At 38.5% G+C, this 20,839-nt stretch overlaps 1 long non-coding RNA gene across 2 annotated transcripts; it reads left to right on the top strand.

The window, feature by feature from the left end:
- Nucleotides 1–17,592: 17,592 nt before the first annotated feature.
- LOC109087275 lies at nt 17,593–18,798 on the top strand. Of its 2 annotated transcripts, none has more exons than XR_006160177.1 (3): nt 17,593–17,919; nt 17,999–18,169; nt 18,574–18,798. It is a non-coding gene; the product is annotated as an uncharacterized LOC109087275 (long non-coding RNA). The 2 variants fall into 2 exon arrangements; XR_006160178.1 differs by lacking the exon at nt 18,574–18,798 and adding an exon at nt 18,252–18,378.
- Nucleotides 18,799–20,839: the final 2,041 nt, after the last annotated feature.

Below are 20,839 nucleotides of genomic sequence, written 5' to 3'. Positions count from 1 at the left end.
GCACTCTGATAGAGCAGCTCATTGATGGAATGGTGCATCTCAAAACAGTATGTTTGAGAGTCATCAACTCGATCTGTGGAAATAATGCTGGAGCGCTCTGGGGAAAAACTGTGAACTCAGTCTCATATGAGAGGAGAACTCCGAATCCAGAGTAGCGCGCTCATGGGTGACCCTTCTTGGAAAGGGTCGAGCGATGCTTGAAGTGTATAAACGAATACACACTGGCTGAATGGAGCCCAAGGAACCAATGTCTAATCATCTCAAGAAAGGGAACGAGGTGGAGCGCGTAACCCTTACCATACAGGATTTCAGAAAGTGTGCGGAGTCTTGCATGCACACTTACCAATACGTGGATTTTTAGAAAGTGCGCAAAGTGTTCACGTGTACACTGACCACCATGTGGTTTTCAGAAAGTACACAGAGCTTAGCGTGTGTACCTGAAGGTTCCTAAGCATCGCAGAGGCGCTGAACCGCACAGGAAAGGCAAGCTCAAATTTTACAAACCTCTAGCGAGGGGAGCATCACCTGAGGCAGCATATACAAGAAGACTTCTGTAACTGACACCTTCACTTCCCGCTGGATGTGACAGCACAGCTAAGCGGCCAGGAGACCCCTCAGGGTGACCTGGCTGGACATCCATGAAATTCCCTGCAGTGCTGTGCCAGGCCTGATGATCAAGGAGGCTCCCGCAGAAACCTGTGATCTCAGCCCCCTAATACCGGAAAATGAAGCCGGATGGCTGGTGCTGACAAGTGTTTAGTAAACACTGTAACTGAGCACTGCAAAGGAAACTCACAGAGTTTATTAGTAGACACATAACCACCAGCAATTTACACATAAGTATATACAGAAAGGGTTATTTTTATATTCCCACCCTCCTGCGCTGGAGCCCCACTCAAGGGGCGCCTCCTTTTAGTCCGGACCATCAGTAAGGTGGTTGCCATGAACGAGTCGCGACACTAGCTTTCTGTGCCCGTCTTTGATCCTCAGATCGAGACAGGCCAGGACCCCTATGTTGTTCAGGTTCAGACCTGGATCTTCGTGGAACAAAGGATCTGAAAGGATCTGAGTGCGCCTTCGTCTCCCCGAACTTCTCGATCACCGTCTCAACGGAAATACCGAAAAGTTCAGAAGGCGAAACCTGAGCATCGAGAAGAAAGCCTTTTCTTTCTTCCCGATGTCTGCCAGGTTCATGCACAGAAGTCTCTCCACTACCACCATGGCCGCCATAGTCCTGCGCATGGCAGAGGTAGCCTGCTTGGTAGTCTGGAGAGAGGCCTGTGGTGCGGTGCAGCTCAGCTACCTGATCAGAAAAAAGGCCTTCGCCTCTATCCAGGTCTCTTAGCAGATCAGTCTGATATGCTTGAAGCACCACCATCGTGTGTAATAAAGCCACAGCCTGACCTGCTGCTGCGTATGCCTTGCCATTTCTTGAAGGGGCTTAGATGGCAAGGAGGGAGATTAAGAGAGGATGTCTCCCCCACAGAAAGAAAGCTCTTTCTACAGGGGGCATCCTCTCATAGCAGTTTTCGCGCATTGCCTCGATGACGGCAAAACTCTTATGCCGAAACCGATGGATGAAAGAAGAAAACGGCCTCTTTCATTTCCTTTCGATCTCTGTATGGAGATCAGGCAGAAATGGAAGGCTCTCCTGAGATGGAGGGCTATGGTCGGAAAGATAACGCTCATCGAGGCGGCCTCATGGCGTCACCTAATTAGCGTACTTTCATGGCAAGTCCTACCTTGCCATGGCGTGATCCATAAACTCCAACAGCCATTATGAGCGCGAAAGGGAAAGTCCCTCTTTAAACCATTCAGACAGATCCACCTGAAATTCTCACGAGCTCATTCTCCTCCGTGCCTCAGCAGCGGCGGGTCCTGAACAGCGGGAAGCAGATGGCTGCCTTTTTTTTCTTGGAAAGAGAGACGAACGAGAGCGGAGCTTTTTTCCTTGAAAAAACGCTCACAATGCACGCAGATTGCCTCCTCAAAGACATCGCGTGCGTGCGTTCTCTTTACCCAGACAAATGACGCAAAGATCGTGTGTGTCGTCGGGTGTCAAATAACGCCGACACGGATGCACACATAGTCTAAACGCTTGCTAGTAGTCGCCATGATAGACAGAGAAAGAGCGCTCTTACCTGTTCTTTCAGATGCACGCTTCAAACAAAACAGTTTTGAAAACGAAGAAGAGAATGACGTGTTATCCCAGTGCCTGTTTATAGTCGCGCCGGTAGTGACGTCAGAGGCTGTCACCGGCCAACTCGTTGGTGTTTTTTCAATGTATGCTTCAGACAAGGGTCACAACGAGGTGTTCCCCATAGCGACCCCTAGAGGACACAGTTCGAAGTTCCCTTGAAAGGGAACTCTAGAAGTGTATATGACAGTATCAATGAAAAACATCAAACAATTGCTACATTGCAAACATGAATTTTGAAAAAGACACACAGCAATGATATTCACACAGCAATGATATTTCTGTCTATCTCAAAACATTTTAAGTGCATAGTAACAATGAGGAAAAGACAAACAATAACAACATTACAAAAATAAATATTAAAGAACATGAGACTCACAATAATAACATTGCTAAGTCGTGGAAGTCGTGGCCTAGTGGTTAGAGAGTTTGACTCCTAACCCTAACCCACGACTGAGGTGCCCTTGAGCAAGGCACTGAACCCCAAACTGCTCCCCGCAGCATAAATGGCTGCCCACTGCTCCGGGTGTGTGTTCATGGTGTATGTGTGTTCACTGCTGTGTGTGTGAACTTTGGATGGGTTAAATGCAGAGCACGAATTCTGAGTTCTTACTAATATATATATATATATATATATATATATATATATATATATATATATATATATATATATATATATATAATGAGATTTGCAAATAAAATAGTGGTGGGCATAGATAAATTTTTTTAATCTAGATTAATCTCACTGTAATCTTGGAATTAATCTAGATTAATCTAGATTAAAATCTGCCGAAGGCATTCAAATTATGTTCAGTAAGATGTACTTGTTAGTACTGATAGAACTGTGCTGCACTCAAACATAGTAGTTTGACGACGACTCTTCCCCTGCGCTACATTGTTTGGCCCGGCCTCTTCCGCATTAGCTAAGGGATGCTTTGCGTTTAGGTGGTACTTGAAACTGGAAGAACTCCTACGGTAAACTATTTCCGCATTGCACAAGTTGCAAACAACCTTACGCCTGTTTCACACATACTCCGTCTGCAGTGCGTATGCGTTGCATTTTTTTTTTACGCACCCATGTTAACGGATTCCAGCGTTCACGCGGTTGTGGTCCGTCAGTGCGTTCCAGGAGCGGTGCGTCTGCAGCAGTGCAGCGATCGTTTACGTACCGAGTCTATTTTTGCTGAATTAAAATAACAGCGCATTGTTCGCGGTAAAAATTAACATGGATTGACACGGAAATGCAGTAATTTCACAATAAATGTATACTAATTAAAGCCTACTGTTTTTCACACGCAACACATGGTTTTTTGGCTAGGTTTAAAACAAGAAAAAGAGCACCTTTAGATAAAGGCAACATGATATAGGCCTATGCACTTTTTATGTTTTTTAGTTCATTAAGAACCGTGCAATTGCTTGTAATAAAGATTTAAATGCAAAAGGCAGGAGAGTCGACTGTTTGCAATATCCCAACAAGAAAAGTTGGCTAATTGTTGTTTAAATGTTTTGCCGCTTGCTTGGCAATATTTTTTTATCGCCCTATAAGAGTCTCACATTAACGCAGCACGTTAACGCCGATAACGGCCCACCACTAATATAAATATTATATATATATATATATATATATGTTAAAGACCATTTCTAAGTCAAATATTTCTTTAGTGTAGTAACAATAAAGAAAAATCAACATTACAAAAAATATATTAAAGAACATGAAATTACCAGCAATAACTTTGCTAGGTCAAAGATTTCAGTGGACAGCAAATTAATCTTCGGTAGGCAGATCTTACATTGAACAGTGACTTTTTTCCTTTTTTTTTTTTTTTTTTTTTTTTTAAATGCACACATATATATATACAGTACAGACCAAAAGTTTGGAAACATTACTATTTTTAATGTTTTTGAAAGAAGTTTCTTCTGCTCATCAAGCCTGCATTTATTTGATTAAAAATACAGAAAAAAAAATTAATATTGTGATATATTATTACAATTTAAAATAATTGTTTTTAAATTTATTATACTTTAAATTATCATTTATTTCTGTGATGCAAATCTGAATTTTTAGGATCATTATCACATGATCCTTTAGAAATCATTCTAATATGATGATTCATTATCAAAGTTGGAAACAGTTCTGCTGCTTTAGGATACTTTGATGAATAAAAAGTAAAAAAAAAAAAAAAAAAAAGAAGCTATGTTTTTAAAATATAAATATTTTTGTAATAACAATATACACTACTGGTCAGTAATTTGGGGTCAGTGATTTTTTTTTTTCTTTTTTTTTTAAATAAAATCAATACTTTTATTCAGCAAGGATGTGTTAAATTGATAAAAAGTGATAGTAAAGAAAATATATTATTAGAATATATATTATTAGAATTTTTTTTTCTTTTGAATAAATGCAGTTCTTTTTAACCTTTTATTCATCAAATATATTAGACAGCAGAACTGTTTCCAACACTCATAATAAATCAGAATATTAGAATGATTTTTAAATGATCATGTGATAGACTGGATGTTACATGTGACACTGAAGGCTGGAGTAATGATGCTGAAAATTCAGCTTTGCATCACAGGAATAAATTATTTTTTTTAAAGTATATTCAAATAGAAAACTATTATTTTAAGTTGTAATAATATTTCACAATTATTTTTTTTCTGTATTTTTGATCAAATAAATGCAGGCTTGATGAGCAGAAGAAACTTCTTTCAAAAACATAAAAAATAGTAATGTTTCCAAACTTAGTACAGACCAAAAGTTTGGAAACATTACTATTTTTTATGTTTTTGAAAGAAGTTTCTTCTGCTCATCAAGCCTGCATTTATTTGATCAAAAATACAGAAAAAACAGTAATATTGTGAAATATTACTACAACTTAAAATAATAGTTTTCTATTCAAATAGAAAGTTTGGTCTGTATTTTGTAAATAAATAAATATATATTTTTTTATGTTTTTATATTTTTTTGGTATAGACGTTGCTTTATATTTAAAATATACTTTTTTATGGTATTATATTTTTTCACACACACACACACACACATACACACATATATATATATATATATATATATATATATATATATATATATATATATATATATATATATATATACATACACACACATATATGTACAGTAGGTGGACATCCAAAACGTTACTTCTACCGCCGCTTGTACCGCCACCGCGGCGTCTGCAAAGGGCATTTGCAGCTTTTGACCGCTAAGTGGCGCTTTAATCACAAGTTTTCAAACAAACGCATCAAAGCACATTTTCGCAAATAGACGTCAGTTTTGCCTCGCTGATGTGTTACATTTGACGGCTGCAGTCAGGGAAAATGAAAGAAAATCACTATAGTTAAAATATTTAATATTCACAGATGAAAGTTTGGTAATTATGAAGTTATGTGCATTTCTTAGAACGAATTCAAGCAGGATAAATGTCAAGCCTGTGCTTATATTTTCTCTAAGCTACAAAGTATTACACCATATTTTAGATTTGACACATTTAATAGGTGTGCAGTATTATTTATACAATATGAATTATGTGTTATATTATTCAAAAGAAATTGTGGTTTACTTTGCATCAGAGCATTAAAAGTGGTAGCCTATTTTAGTGAGCTAGGCTACATGGATTTATATGCAAAATGTTAATATTCTCATATATTAGGCCTATATTTTAATTTATATTTTAAAGATCCTTTAATAAAACAACATGCATTTTTTTTTTATTTGTTACCTGTCATTTATTTTGATAGACAACTTCTTGGGAAAATATATTTGTCTGTAAGAAATTGTTGCGTGTTTTATAAATTATTTTCTTTATTTTAGTAAAACGTGAGGCACTGTATAATTTCCCATTATTTAGGCCTAATTAAAACAAGAAACGAATAAATTAAACCTGCACGATTTAGCTAAATCATTGAAATTCTAAAGAATGGACGGATTAATAAAACGTCCTCACGATTAAACTCAAGTTCTCTCATTATAATCACCAAAGTGTAAATGATGTAAAAAAGAGCTTCATTAATAGACAACTTCAGTGATTTTAAAGGGAGCCGCCGTTACTTGCTTACATAGAATTTAAGTAAAAAAAAATAAATAAATTGCAGCCGCATTTAAATGCAGGTGTGTAAAATGTCTGCGTGCAAGATTTGCGCGGCGCCAGTGATGGTGAGTGCATGCGCAGCATTTATTCTTATTTGTTTTATCTTCATTACAAATCTTGTTTGGTTTTATTTTGGATAATTGCATGTAAAAAATAATTTACGTTGTAATGCATATGCAAAATGTGAATAATTATTCATATTTAAGTGTTTGTGCGAAAATTATTAATGCGCATGCAGGACAGGGGAGGCGCCCCTCTAGATCACTTGAATTTTTTCCTGATAATGAATTAACTTAAAATTGTGGTGTCTCACATACATGAGAAATATATCTACAGAAAGCTTGAAATGTCTTTTAAACGAATCAATTCAGAACGAAAGCATTATGTAATCTGTGAAGGTTGTATTTCTCTTTAAAGGCGCGTTCAATGTGGAGAGAGTCAGCACTGTGAATTTCATCTTGCAGCCGACAAGAAAACATTTGTTTATTAATAAACAATTAAAATGTCTCATTTTTTACAATTATTGGGCTACTTCTGCCTGTGCTTTGGGGCAAACTTAATACATGTGCTTGAGCGCGAAATATATTAAGGCTCATTATGGATTAGATGTAAATGTAATATAATCCTGCGATTAGTTGAATAATGACAAATGAACGACTAGTAACTAGAAAAATCTTACATGGGAGGCAGACCTATTAAATAGCCTCTAGACATCTCTGTTGAAGTTTTTAAAGCATTTTATACGCGTTTGCATAAATTCTTCTTTCAGAACGGTCTGTAATGGAGAGAAGCCTTAACACTGTTTTTTCCTCTGAAACACAAAAACGAAAATTTAAATAAAATTGATATTTTTTTTTTTTTATTTTTTTTTTGAGAATGGCCAACCCTTCTCTGCAGATATTGTTGCTTCTGGTTTGTGCATTGTAAATAGGCTACAAAAAAAATTATAATAATAAAAAATTAATAATAATAATAATAATGTCTCCAAAAACTCCAAAATGTTTTTGTCATGTCTGTAACGCATGTGTATTCCCAAATCTAAAAAAGCCTATAAAACATCATAGACTGATCATACTGATGTCTGGACTGGTCTGGATGTCGTTTGCGATTTTATTTATTTATTTTTTTGAGTTAAGGCAACTTCCTCTGAAGTTATAATAACTAATAAACTATATTGCGCTATACATTAGTCAACATTTGAAGTGGATCAAAACCTTTCTTTCTTCAAGTTGCCCTAAAACCAAAATGACGAGTCCTATCTAAACCTGTTCTGCAAGTTTGATACCCTCATAAGACACTGTCCATATGAAAGAACAAGAGATTCACACATTTATATCAACCCCCACAAGCTATACAGAACTATCCCCCAGCCCCCTCCAGCTGAACTGAATTCGGTCTGTTTTTGGGCTGTGAGGAACGGTGTGTTCTCATGTTACTGGGCTGAAACATGCCTGCACTCACAGCAGCCCTACTCTTTTTATTCATTATTTTCCCGCAGCCCATTTTATTGTTTTCACAAGACCATAATAATAACAAATTATCAATTGATAATTAATCATTATTTTACGAAAATCATTGTTATTTGTGAACGTAGCGTTTGCGGAAGGCTTTAAGACCAAGCGAGTCCTCCATCAGCTGCTCCCGCTTCTCGCACTAACTGCACCCAGCTTCAAAGTCCGCAAGTTTTGATTTAACTAAATCAGTTTGAGCGAATACAACTTACTGATCATGAGCCCAACATTTAGTAAGGCGGGAAAACATTCAGTCTACCTGAAGGAAGACGTATTTCATTGAGCTAATGCTGTTAAATAGAGAGTTAAATAGAGAGAGAGAGAGAGAGAGAGAGAGAGAGAGAAATAAAAAATAAAAAAAAACGTGTTTGCTATTCCTAAACTTGGAGCTCATTATTGAAGTACAAATCCAAACACCAGAAGCAAACTCGCAGTGTTCTTTCATTGAAAAGTATGCATTTTGTTTATTCACAGGCTATATGGTTGAAATAATATTTTAGTTCAAAACTTTAAGTGCCATTGTTTAAAAAAAAATTATTTATTGGCTAACGTTGCATAGACCTTCAGTTCAGTTGTTATGCTTTAAAATCCCATAACATTTGTAATTTCACAGTATTTTCACCTCCTAAATCACTAACCTTTAAAGTCACAATTCTATAATGGTCAAATTTACTCAGGCCGATGGCACTTTTAATTATATTCTGCTTTTTTTTATTTATTATTATTATTATTATTTTTTTTTTTATAATTGTTGTTTATTTAATTAGTTGGTGAAGAAAAAATATTATTAATATTTTTTTGGTCGTTTATTTTTTTTTCCCTTATTTTTTCCCTTATTTTATTGAATAATCACTTATTTTCTACAAGAATAAACATGATAACATATTATTAATTCATAGAAATAATTTAAGCAATTAAAACCTGATAACATATTATTAATTCATAGAAATAACTTAAGCATTTAAAACCTTTTTTTAAAAACTTGAACTTCAATACTATTAAACTGACTTTAAAATCTCAAGGAGTTTATAAGTTAAAAAGGGTAAAATGTCAGTGCATGTTAAATAGCCTAAATGAACTTGTGTTAACAATATAATTAGAACTAACAATATAATTCGATTTTTTTTTTTTTTAATGAACAATTCCTGTATAAAAAATGGGACAGCAACCTTTATATCAAACATTTTTAAATCGTCCACAGCTGAGCAACGCGCGAGGCAGGTTGAGCGTGCGGAGTGAATGTGCTGCACAAAGTCATTTTCAGATGCAATGAAAATAAAAATAAATAAAAAACCCTGGATAGCCTATATTAGGCCCAGACTCTGCTCCTAAGTATATAATAATTATAATTACCCCACAGTAACAAATTTTAACCGATTAATCGCCTATTTTCGTTTGCTGCATGTTATTTTATTTTATTTATTTATTTTTTAAAACAGGCTAAAAAATAAATTAAGTTTGTGAGAGGAAAAAAAATATATAAGTCATGTATAAGTTGCATTTTATTACATTCAGAAATAATAACGGCTGGCCTAATAATGTTATAATGTGCCAACAGGATATTTTTAGTTCTCTTCACTTTACAACAAATCCTTTAAATTTAACAAATTTATCAGAACAGAACAATAATTACAAATATATAATTCTAATAAATAAAATTGCAGTATATAATAATATAGGCTTAGCTATAAACAAACAAAAAAATAAATAAATGAATAATAATTTAAAGCGAACCATAAGGTAAGGTTGGGCTCTCATTCGGGAGAAATCCAAACGTTTCCATATTTGTGATGTTGCCTATTTCAAGCTTAACTATTATTCATTAGGAAAAATAGGCTTTGTAGTTCACGCGTGTTTCAGTATCGTTGAAAAAAAAAAAAAAAAATCATAATTAACAAAAGTATGCCAAAGTGGACCCCTGCTCGCGCCGAATGGCACGGTGAACGGCTACTGTTTCCAATGAATGCGCGCGAGGCACCAGCGCGATCAAACAGCTGAAACAGAAAATACAAAATTTTTGGTCACAGTAAAGGCATAATTCAAAAATGCAAAGTGTTAGCAGTTTGAAAAATCAAGAATAATAACAGAATTAATCATAATTATTGCTAAATGCTGGACCGTTCTCATTTCTATCTGCAAATGGAACCTGAAGGATTTTTTTTTTTTAAACCAAGCATGAACCGAAATGAAAACATTTAGCTTTTTATCCGTATATATAGGCCTTATATTTAATGACTTTATTAACAGTTTAATAACAATAGCAAGCATAAGATCCTTTGTGTACAGGTCTTTCTTTTAATTTTTGATGAGTAGACTGTAGCCTAAGACTATCCTACATTTTGAAATTAACTCACTGTACATTTTTTAATGTATTTTTTTAAAGATGGTACAATGTTATATCATAATGTTATTGTTGTGTTACCTCCTCCTTTTATCTCATTTTACAATTACATTCAGTTCGCAATCCGTCCCTTTGCGCCACCTGGCGGTAGTTTCGCGAATGATTTTAACACGCGACTGACTTGCAGTTAACGCCGCGGCCCTGCGGCGGCGGTATTACCCATTTTGGTTGTCTACCATCTGTATATATACATATACATACACAGACATATATATAGATATATACACACATATATATTAGGGGTGGCACGGTTCAACTTTTTCACGGTTTTAGAGTCACGGTTTTCGGTTCAGTTCGGTATGTGCTGTTTATGGAAAAATACTTTTTTAATAAAAAAAGGAAGAATATTCTATCTAACTAAGGTTTTGAAGAGTGTCCGAGCGTCACAACAGTTGCTAATTTTGTCATGGTAGTATGATGTTTTAGCAGTGAAGATGTTTGCAGAGAAGGAAGAGAGGAGAGACTGATACACACTGAGGTCGGTAGAGTTTCTTGATTTATGCCATTTCCTCTCTGCAGCCCTGAGTTTAGAGCGATGTTCACGGAGAACATCGGACAGCCAGAGGGCAGATGGGGTGGTGCATGCTGGTCTAGACCAGTGGTTCCCAAAGTGGGGGTCGCGGGACCCCGGCGCAGGGGTTGCGAGATGATTTCTATAAAAAAGTGGGAAAAAAAATATATAGGCCCTATATATTTTTGTTGCAATTAATTTAACCCTTTCGCACGTACGATCACACCGGTGTGATCAGTCTAGGCTGGTCCCTGGAGTGTACGATCACACCGGTCAGTGCATGACGTGAAATTCAAATGTGCTCTCGCGCGTTGGCTGGCGCTGAGTCAGAGACAGGCGCGCTCAGAGCTGTCATCACAATTTTTCAGTGTTTTCAACCACATAATGTTTATTTTAGGTTTCAGACATATAAGTACTAAAAAAAAATACATTTAGATTCTGTAAAATACACACTGATGTCAAAGGACGAGGCAATAATAATCCTTTCCATTATAATTAGACACGTTTTATGCATATCAGATAGGCCTACACATTGTGTAAGTAACTTTAAAGTTTACTCTATTATTCTCCCAGTTCACCAGCCACTTACTTTTATGTATTTCGGGAGAAGTGGATGAATTCACGTGTTGTAAATCCAACAGATCCGATTCTCTCAACTGCGTCTGCGGCACAAACTAAGATGGCGGCGCCCATCGCGCATACAGCTCAACTAACGCGATCGTTATAAAGGTGTTTAAAACAACAAAACACTTCCACTTGCATATATTTGAAAATCAGAATATCAGCTATTTCATGCCATATCTAACAAATTTGTGAATATTTTGAATAAAAAAGGAAAAATTACATAAAAGCAGATCATCATTCATTCAGCTCTGTTGTTTTCTGCGGTGTGTCACGTGACAAGCAATGACGCGTCACCATGGAAACCATAAAGTGACACATCTAAATAACGATCGCCTTGAAAAACTCACGCTGGGGGGTCAGCCAGAATATTTTAAACTTACGTGTGAAAGGGTTAATTCAATACTTGTTAAATGGTATTTGCAGAAAAGTCTGATACAAATAAAAAATATAATATATATATATATTTTTTAATTCAATTTGTAATTTTGTCCCAGACATTACGAGATTACGTCAGCGTCAATCACAATTAAGTTACGTACGTACATCACGCGCAGCAACACAAGTATCCCGCTGTTTGCTAAAGTTAAAGGTGTTTGGAGGCTCCAAAAAAAGGGGTTGTTGATGTGGGGGGGGGGGGGGTCTCGGGGCAGCAGCGCATTTATCTTGGGGGTCGCGGGCTTAAAAGTTTGGGAACCCCTTGTCTAGACGACAGTGGGCAAAAGTTGTCCAAGCAAGGGTTAGAGTGGAGCAAAAAGTGTCCGTAGCACTGTTCGTGTCCAGAGCTGAAAACTGCGAGAGTGAAGGAAGTGAGGATGAAACCACAGAGGATAGGCGAGATGGAGAGAGTGAGCATTGATTCCGTCAAAAGGTGACCTGCGTTGGAGCGTGTGCCGCTTCAGGAGTAAGTGCTAGGTTAGCAGTAATGAGGAAGTGGTCTGAGGTGTGCAGTGGAGCAACTAAAGAGTTGTCCACTGAGCAACAGCGCATGTAGATGAGGTCCAGTTGGTTGCCTGATTTGTGAGTCGCTGTAGTAGACACTCGCATGAGATCAAATGAGGCGAGCAGTGTTGAAGTCAGCAGCCTGGGGTTTATCTAGGTAGATGTTGAAGTCACCAAGCAGTACCAGAGGAGTACCATCTTCAGGATAGTTTGATAGCAGCACATCCAAATCCTCCAAGAAGTTTCCCAATTGACCTGGGGGACGATAAATGACCACAAAGTGGATTTTAACAGGGTGGGTTACAGTAATAGCATGTGATTCAAATGAACCGTTAACTGTAGGTGGTGGTTGAAGGTCTTTCAAGATATGGAGACCAGTACCTCCACCCCTCCCAGTCGTACGAGGGGTGTGGGAACAAGTGAAATTAGTGGAGAGGGCTGCGGGAGTGGCAGTGTCTTCAGGTTTGATCCAAGTCTCAGTCAGTGCCATGAGGTTGAGTGAGTAGCAATAGAAGAAATGAAGTCTGCTTTGTTAACAGCAGACTGGCAGTTCCAGAGACCAACTGGAATAGAGAGCGTAGTAGTAGAGGTCAGAGGGACTGGCCGTAGATTTGTCGTGCAGGCCTTCCTTCGATGTACATAGCGTGCTCTCCGAGTGTTAGTAGTGATAGTAGAGATCTGAAAGCACAGTAAGTATTTGAGGACAAGCTGTACAAAAATTGAAGGGGAGTAAAGCAATACTCAAGTGCCCTGTTGGTGTCCTTGCTCGGTGGAATCGCGCAGGTAGAGTCGATGGTCCTTACACTCTTCGGTCTTCGCACGAGGGCTGCCGCGGTGACACTTACCACTTATATATTTGCCTGATTACCTGTGATTTAAGTCAGCTGGTCACGCCTTCCTATTTAGCAGACCGAAACTGTCCAGTCCCGCGATAGGCAAACGCAAAACCAAACGCCACTTCAGCACGTATTTACCAGGGTAAGACACACAGTAAATAAAGCAAAGTTTTCCTAGCAACGACGATCACGCAGTAGTCTAATGAGAAAACGAGATGCACATGCACATATACACACACACACACACACACACATACACACACACACACATATATGTATATATACATATACATACACAGACATATATATATATACACACACATATACACATACATATGCACACACATATACATATACACATACATATACACACATATATACACACACACATATATATATATATATATATATATATATATATATATATATATATATATATATATATACACACACACACATATACACATATATATATATATATATATACAGTTTTTTTTGGATTGCTTACACACTAAAATTAAAAGTAGTACACTATTAGCAAAACCTTATACTCAAGAAGCAAAACATCAGCCCATATTTGCACAACTATAAGCACATTGTCAACCTCACACTTGTTGCAAAACTCTACACACAGTGATTTGCAAAACCACTAAACACACTTAACATACATTACACACAAAAATCTATCATGAAGTCACTTCCTTGCAATACAAAAGCACTGACTTTCAAATTACCGCACTGTCCAACCAATTGGTTCAACACAGTCATCAGGTGTGCAAATACTTGTTTGCTTAATTGTAGACACGCCAATCAGGTGTATAAGCACTATAAAAAGCAGCAGGTGAGTTCATCGGTCTTCAAGCATAATGGAAAGAGTCAGAGAAAGAGTAAGACTAGGAGGAGAACGAGGAGAACAAGGAGGAGGAAGGGGAGGAAGAGGAATCAACAGAGGAAGAGGAAGAGATGGAGGCCATGCTGGAGGTAGAGGAAGAGGAAGACAAGAATGTGCTCAAAGAGGACTGAATCTGACAAATGAGATTCGCTCAACACTGGTTGACCACGTTGTCAACCACGGCCTGACGCTGAGGGAGGCTGGACTGCGAGTACAGCCAAATCTAAGCTGATACACAGTGGCAAGTGTGATAAGAACATTTCAACTGGAAAATAGGTATTGTAAAAAATCATCATATCAAAAACATCTGCACGGTTTCAGTAACTGCTTACAGTACTGTATTCTATGCACTATCAGCACTTCTGTTACCTTTTCCTGTGAAATTACTGTACTATTGTATACTATTGTATACTATTTTTTTTTTTCTACATAGGATTGAGGGTCAGGAACGACAAGGGGGAAGGCCTCCTATGTTCACAGAACAGCAAGAGAGGGAGATAGTAAACATGGTTTTGGCCAACAATGCTATAACACTCAATCAGATCCAAGCTAACATTATCAATAACCACGCCAGTTTCAACGATATCCATCAGGTCTCAACATCAACACTGGCACGCACCCTAAAAAAAAAACATATTCAAATGAAGCAAATTACAGTTTTTTTTCTGATTGCTTAAGCACATTTTTTGTAACTATTGGCTATTTTTGCAAAACTCTACACACAAATAAGAAAACCTTTCACTTAATTATCAAAACATTGTAGTTCTCTTGCAAAATCAAACACAGCTAGATTAACTCTTCACACCTTCGTAAAAATGGTGTTTTCGTATCAAACAGTAAACACAAGCCATCATCTACTAAGCACACAATGTGCCAACTACACACTGATGGTATGAATACAAAACACATCTGGCTTTTGCTTTCTCTGTGTACAGATGTCAATTTGAGGTCATACTTCTGTCATAGTGTCATGTAAACATACAAGGATCCAAACTTCAAGTATTGGTGTTTATTCACACTCATCAAAACCAAGACAAAGTCAGAACACAAAATAGTAATTTCACAAAAAAAAAGAAAAAAAATAGACAATCAGCCTACATCATGTCGTCTTTCTGGGTCCGGCCACAAAATTTCGTCCACATCGCATGCAATATCCTCCAGTCCAAGGCACCAGGGAAAATATCTCCTTGAATGCCGTATCCAGGCCTGACATGATGCCTGGTCAATATCTCCACATGCCTCCTCCATTGCCTGTAAAAGGGCTACCTGTTGATGAGGATGACGATTGTACACTTTCCAGCACCAGGCAGAGAAGAACTCCTCGATGGGATTTAAGAATGGAGAGTATGGAGGGAGGTTGAGTGCCATGAAGGATGAGTGGTATGTAAACCAGTTGCGGACCAAAGCAGCCCTATGGAAACTAACATTGTCCCATATGATGACATATCGGGTATGCTCTGGTCTCTGAACAGTGAGCATGTCATGTAAGGTGTCCAGGAATGCAATAATGTGTGCAGTGTTGTATGGGCCTATGGTTGCATGATGGTGAACAACACCATTTTGGCTTATAGCTGCACACATGGTTATGTTACCACCATGTTGTCCTGGGACACTGATGATGGCACGGTGTCCAGTAATGTTCCTGCCACGTCTCCTGGTTTTACTGAGGTTAAAACCAACCTCATCTACAAAAAGTAGCTCATGTCCCATGGCATCTGCTTCTAGTTCCATCACTCTCTGGACAAGACAAAACAAATGCAACCCATCAGGCCCATGCACAGCACTACAGTATGCACTTCTAAGTTCAGTGCAAATGACAATGTGAAATCAGGGCACATAGTCATATCGCAGTTGCTTTACACGTTCTGTGTTTCTCTTGAAAGGAACTCTGTAAATTTGCTTCAAGTACACGACTTAGTGCAGAAATGCTTACACTGTGTATATTTTGAAAGATGGTGTCATTATCAATTATGCGCTGCTGTATTTTGCGCAGTCTTATTGCATTATTGGCAATCACCATGTTCACTATATGGGTCTCTTGCTCTGGAGTGAACATTCTTCCTCTGCCCCCAACATCTGGACATCTAGCAATTCTGTAAAGTAACAATTTCAGTATTTTTGCATGTATGGTACTGTTGTGTTTCTCATTAGAGTATGGCAGTGCTACAAATTACTTACGGATTCTCATTTCGAAATGTCCTAATGATGCTTGCCACAGTGTAGCAGCTCAAATTAGGCTGAACCCGTTGGCCAGCTTCCCTCAGGGTCATCCCATGGTTGATGACATGGTCCACTATTGTAGCTCTGATGTCATCAGTTATTCTATTTCTTACTCTTCTTACCCTTCCTCTTTCCCCTCCTCGTCCTCTTCTTGCTCCTCCTTATCCTCTTCCTCTAACTTCCTCTAACCCTCTCGCTTCTTCACCTCCACGTCCTCTCTCTCGGCCTCCTCTGATTCTCACTCTTCTCACTCTTACTGCTCCTTCCATTGTACTCCACACAGACAGCTTACCTGTGGCTTATTTATAGTGCTTGGGCTGATTGCAAAGTGAACTAATTATCTAAAAACAGTTTTTCACATGTGAAAGTGTGCCAGACAGTTGGCAAAATAGTGTTAATGATAGCCATACATGTGTATAATTTTGCTAGGAGTGTGTTGGAAATTTGGTAATTAAGTGTAAGCAGTGAGTTGTGTTTAAAGTTCTGCAAAAAGTGTTGTGCAGTGAATTGTGCCTACAGTTTTGCAAAGTGTGTGTTACAAAATTGCAAACTGAGTGCAAAGCAGTGTTTGTGCTTTTAGTTTTGCAAACTCAGTGAGTGGTTTTGCTATACGTATTAATAGTTTTAGAAATTGTGCTACAAGAATCACGATTAGCGCTTAAGCATTCAGAAAAAACTGTAATCGAGTGCCTTTCGAGGGCAATTCCGAAAGGGTGAAACGACTGTGGCATGATTATGCAGAGATATGTATTCACTTTAGCAGTGTGATCTTGCATACTGTCTCATAATATTTTACTGTACTGTAATATGTATACTAGATCTACACTGAACTACACAATTATGCCTGACACTGTTCTTCAGAGAGTTTTACGAATGGATGGAGAGGAGATCCAGCATGAGTTCATTTATGTAGATGAGGCTGGGTTCCACCTGACGAGAACATGGAGGGGAAGAAACATCATTGGCCACAGGGCTATAGTCAATGTCCCAGGGCAACGTGGGGGGTAATATAACACTCTCTGCAGCCATTACACAGAATGGGGTCCTCCACCGCCATGCCCATATGGGCCCTTACAACACAGCACTCATACTTACATTCTTGGACCAATTGCACAACATAACAGCATCAAATCGATCATATGCAATACATTGTTGTCTGGGACAATGTGTCTTTCCACCGCTCTGCTCTGGTTCAGAACTGGTTCTGGTGCAACATCCACATTTCACCGTCCTATATCTTCCACCATACTCTCCATTCCTCAACCCTTTAGAAGATTTTTTCTCGGCATGGCGGTGGAAGGTATATGATCTCCTTCTCCAGACTGAGGTACCCCTCATCCAAGCCATGGAGGAGGCCTGTGACCAGATGAGGGTAGCAGCAATGCAAGTGTGGCAGGTAGAGATCGGTAAGTTCATCATTAGGCATTAGTTTATTCATTGGTTGGGGCCGATAGAGGGGGTTGGATTATGTGTATATAAACAAAATGCGTGTGTGACTTAGACGAGCGTCACTTCCTGGGATCCCGTTTCGCTTCTGGTTCATGGACTGAGGGCTGCTGTGATTTTGGCTTTGCAGGACAATTGCGGCAACTGTAGTTATCTCCGTGGCTGCAGATATTGTGGCTTTGACTTATTGTTGGTGGCGGCGTGTGTCTCGCATCTGCATATGCGACCACATTCAGGTAACGTTATGCGTTTTAATGGCTGTAATGGTGTGTGGATTTGCTTGCGTTTCGTTAGTAATTCATGCTTTTATTGTAGTCAATATAATGCTGTGTATGGGCGGATGACGACTGTATATGCTGAGTTATTTTCCTTGCGTATCCTGAGCTCCGCCGGCTGAGTGATTAAACCGAAACTATACTTCGCATTGCATCTATGGAGTATTATCTTCACTTCTACTGACTCCCGGGTCCCTGTGCCTGTTATCTGGTAGGTCTAATTCATGTGGGTTTTATTACATAAATGTTTTATGGTGACTGGTTAACATGACTAGTTTTCCCCTATGTTGTAGAGTGATAGGGGCACGCAGTGACGTCACCGCTGTCTTGTTCCTGGTTGAACATTCATGAATTTCGTGTTAATACGATTGTGAACCCGTTGAGTGTGGGAGTGCTTTTTTTGCATTCATATGGTCCAGTTGTGTGTTTTGATTTAATTTGGTTAATTCTGTTATTGTGTGTTTGGCAGGCATTAAGTGTCAGCTGTGTTGCCTGCCTAAAATCTTGTGTTAATTATTTTTGTTGTGTTTGAGTGTGTGTGTGTGTGTGTGTGTGTGTGTGTGTGTGTGTGTGTGTGTGTGTGTGTGTGTGTGTGTGTGCTATTCTGTTTTACAGGAGCTGCAGACCTTTTATGGAGAGCAGGGCTGAAGTCTTTCTTTAGGTGGTGATGGTGTTTCCTCACAGAGTCCTGTGATTTGCCGTGTGCACTGGGGCTTTTGGATTGGTGTGAGTGTGCAGTGTACTTAGAGTAAAGGCCTGTACAGCCGGTCATGTAGCCCAGGCTGCAGCTCCTCATTGTTGTCCTTTCTGGACCTTTTGTGTAATTGTGGTCCCAGTCTCTTTTCAGTGAATGTGTTTTAAATTTCTGTTGTTATTGAATTCAAAATAAATAAATTTTTTTATTTTTATACCAGTACCTCTGTCTCCATTGTCTATTTTGCCACAGAGTGGGGGACCTGTGTATAGTATCTTTAATAAATTCCTTGGGTGAGATTCCCAGGGTGGCGTAGTCAGGCATTGTTAACCCTTTGGGTCCTTAATTCGATTTAAGTTCACTTAAGTCATACTTTCCCTCTGCCATCTGGCCACACAAGGATGGATTCGTCATTCAAGACGTTTCTTTCCAAGGTGTCTTGCTAATGACAACATTGCCTGCGATGTTGATGAAATTCTCTGGCCAGATCCAGCTAGGCGAAGAGACCATGTCTAGTGTTTTTTATTTATTTATTTTTTTAAAACAGTAAACTTGCAGTACAATACGTAAAGTGACATTTTTTTACAGTATTATGAATCTCCATGTCAACATTTTGGGCGTGTTGACAAATGAGTTTCTTCAGTCTGCAACATCGGTCTTGTGTAGTGTTTGGTGAATTTACATTATATTTGTACTTTGTTGAGGGTAGCCTACTCTAATCATAGGGAAGTAGAAGTTCTAAAAGTGTTTTAGGTTTATCACAGCAGAGTGTAACTCGTGCAAACAGAGTATAGTAATGTGAAACGTGTGTGTTTCATATGGTAACAAAGTGTGGTTTTTAAACAGAAGTGTATAGTTTTTACAAGAGTGTTTAATTATGCAAAGGATCTGTAGTGTTTTGTTAATTGGGTGTGTGGTTGTGCACACACACACACACACACACACACATATATATATATAAATATACACACACATATATAAACACACACACACATATATATATATATAAGTCGCTTTGGATAAAAGCGTCTGCTAAATGATTAAATGTAAATGTTAAATGTAAATGTACCCATCTTCTGATGGCTACTTCCAGCAGGATAATGTACCATGTCACAAAGTTCAAATCATCTCAGACTGGTTTCTTGATCATGACAATGAGTTCACTTTACTCAAATGGCCTCCACAGTCACCAGATCTCAATCCAATAGAGCAGCTTTGGGATGTGGTGGAACGGGAGATTCACATCATGGATGTGCATCATGGATATACAGTCGTGGCCAAAAGTTTTGAGAATTACATAAATATTGGAAATTGGAAAAGTTGCTGCTTAAGTTTTTATAATAGCAATTTGCATATACTCCAGAATGTTATGAAGAGTGATCAGATGAATTGCATAGTCCTTCTTTGCCATGAAAATTAACTTAATCCCAAAAAAAACCTTTCCACTGCATTTCATTGCTGTCATTAAAGGACCTGCTGAGATCATTTCAGTAATCATCTTGTTAACTCAGGTGAGAATGTTGACGAGCACAAGGCTGGAGATCATTATGTCAGGCTGATTGGGTTAGAATGGCAGCACTTGACATGTTAAAAGGAGGGTGATGCTTGAAATAATTGTTCTTCCATTGTTAACCATGGTGACCTGCAAAGAAACGTGTGCTGCCATCATTGCGTTGCATAAAAATGGCTTCACAGGCAAGGATATTGTGGCTACTAAGATTGCACCTAAATCAACAATTTATAGGTTCATCAAGAACTTCAAGGAAAGAGGTTCAATTCTTGTAAAGAAGGCTTCAGGGCGTCCAAGAAAGTCCAGCAAGCACCAGGATCGTCTCCTAAAGAGGATTCAGCTGCGGGATTGGAGTGCCACCAGTGCAGAGCTTGCTCAGGAATGGCAGCAGGCAGGTGTGAGCGCATCTGCACGCACAGTGAGGCGAAGACTTTTGGAAGATGGCCTGGTGTCAAGACGGGCAGCAAAGAAGCCACTTCTCTCCAAAAAAAACATCAGGGACAGATTGATCTTCTGCAGAAAGTATAGTGAATGGACTGCTGAGGACTGGGGCAAAGTCATATTCTCCGATGAAGCACCTTTCTGATTGTTTGGGGCATCTGGAAAAAGGCTTGTCCGGAGAAGAAAAGGTGAGCGCTACCATCAGTCCTGTGTCATGCCAACAGTAAAGCATCCTG

This window comes from Cyprinus carpio, chromosome A6, assembly GCF_018340385.1.
Source record: "Cyprinus carpio isolate SPL01 chromosome A6, ASM1834038v1, whole genome shotgun sequence".
Lineage (NCBI taxonomy): Eukaryota > Metazoa > Chordata > Actinopteri > Cypriniformes > Cyprinidae > Cyprinus > Cyprinus carpio.
The sequence above is the reverse complement of the archived record's forward strand: the minus strand, read 5'-3'. Positions and strand labels throughout refer to the sequence as shown.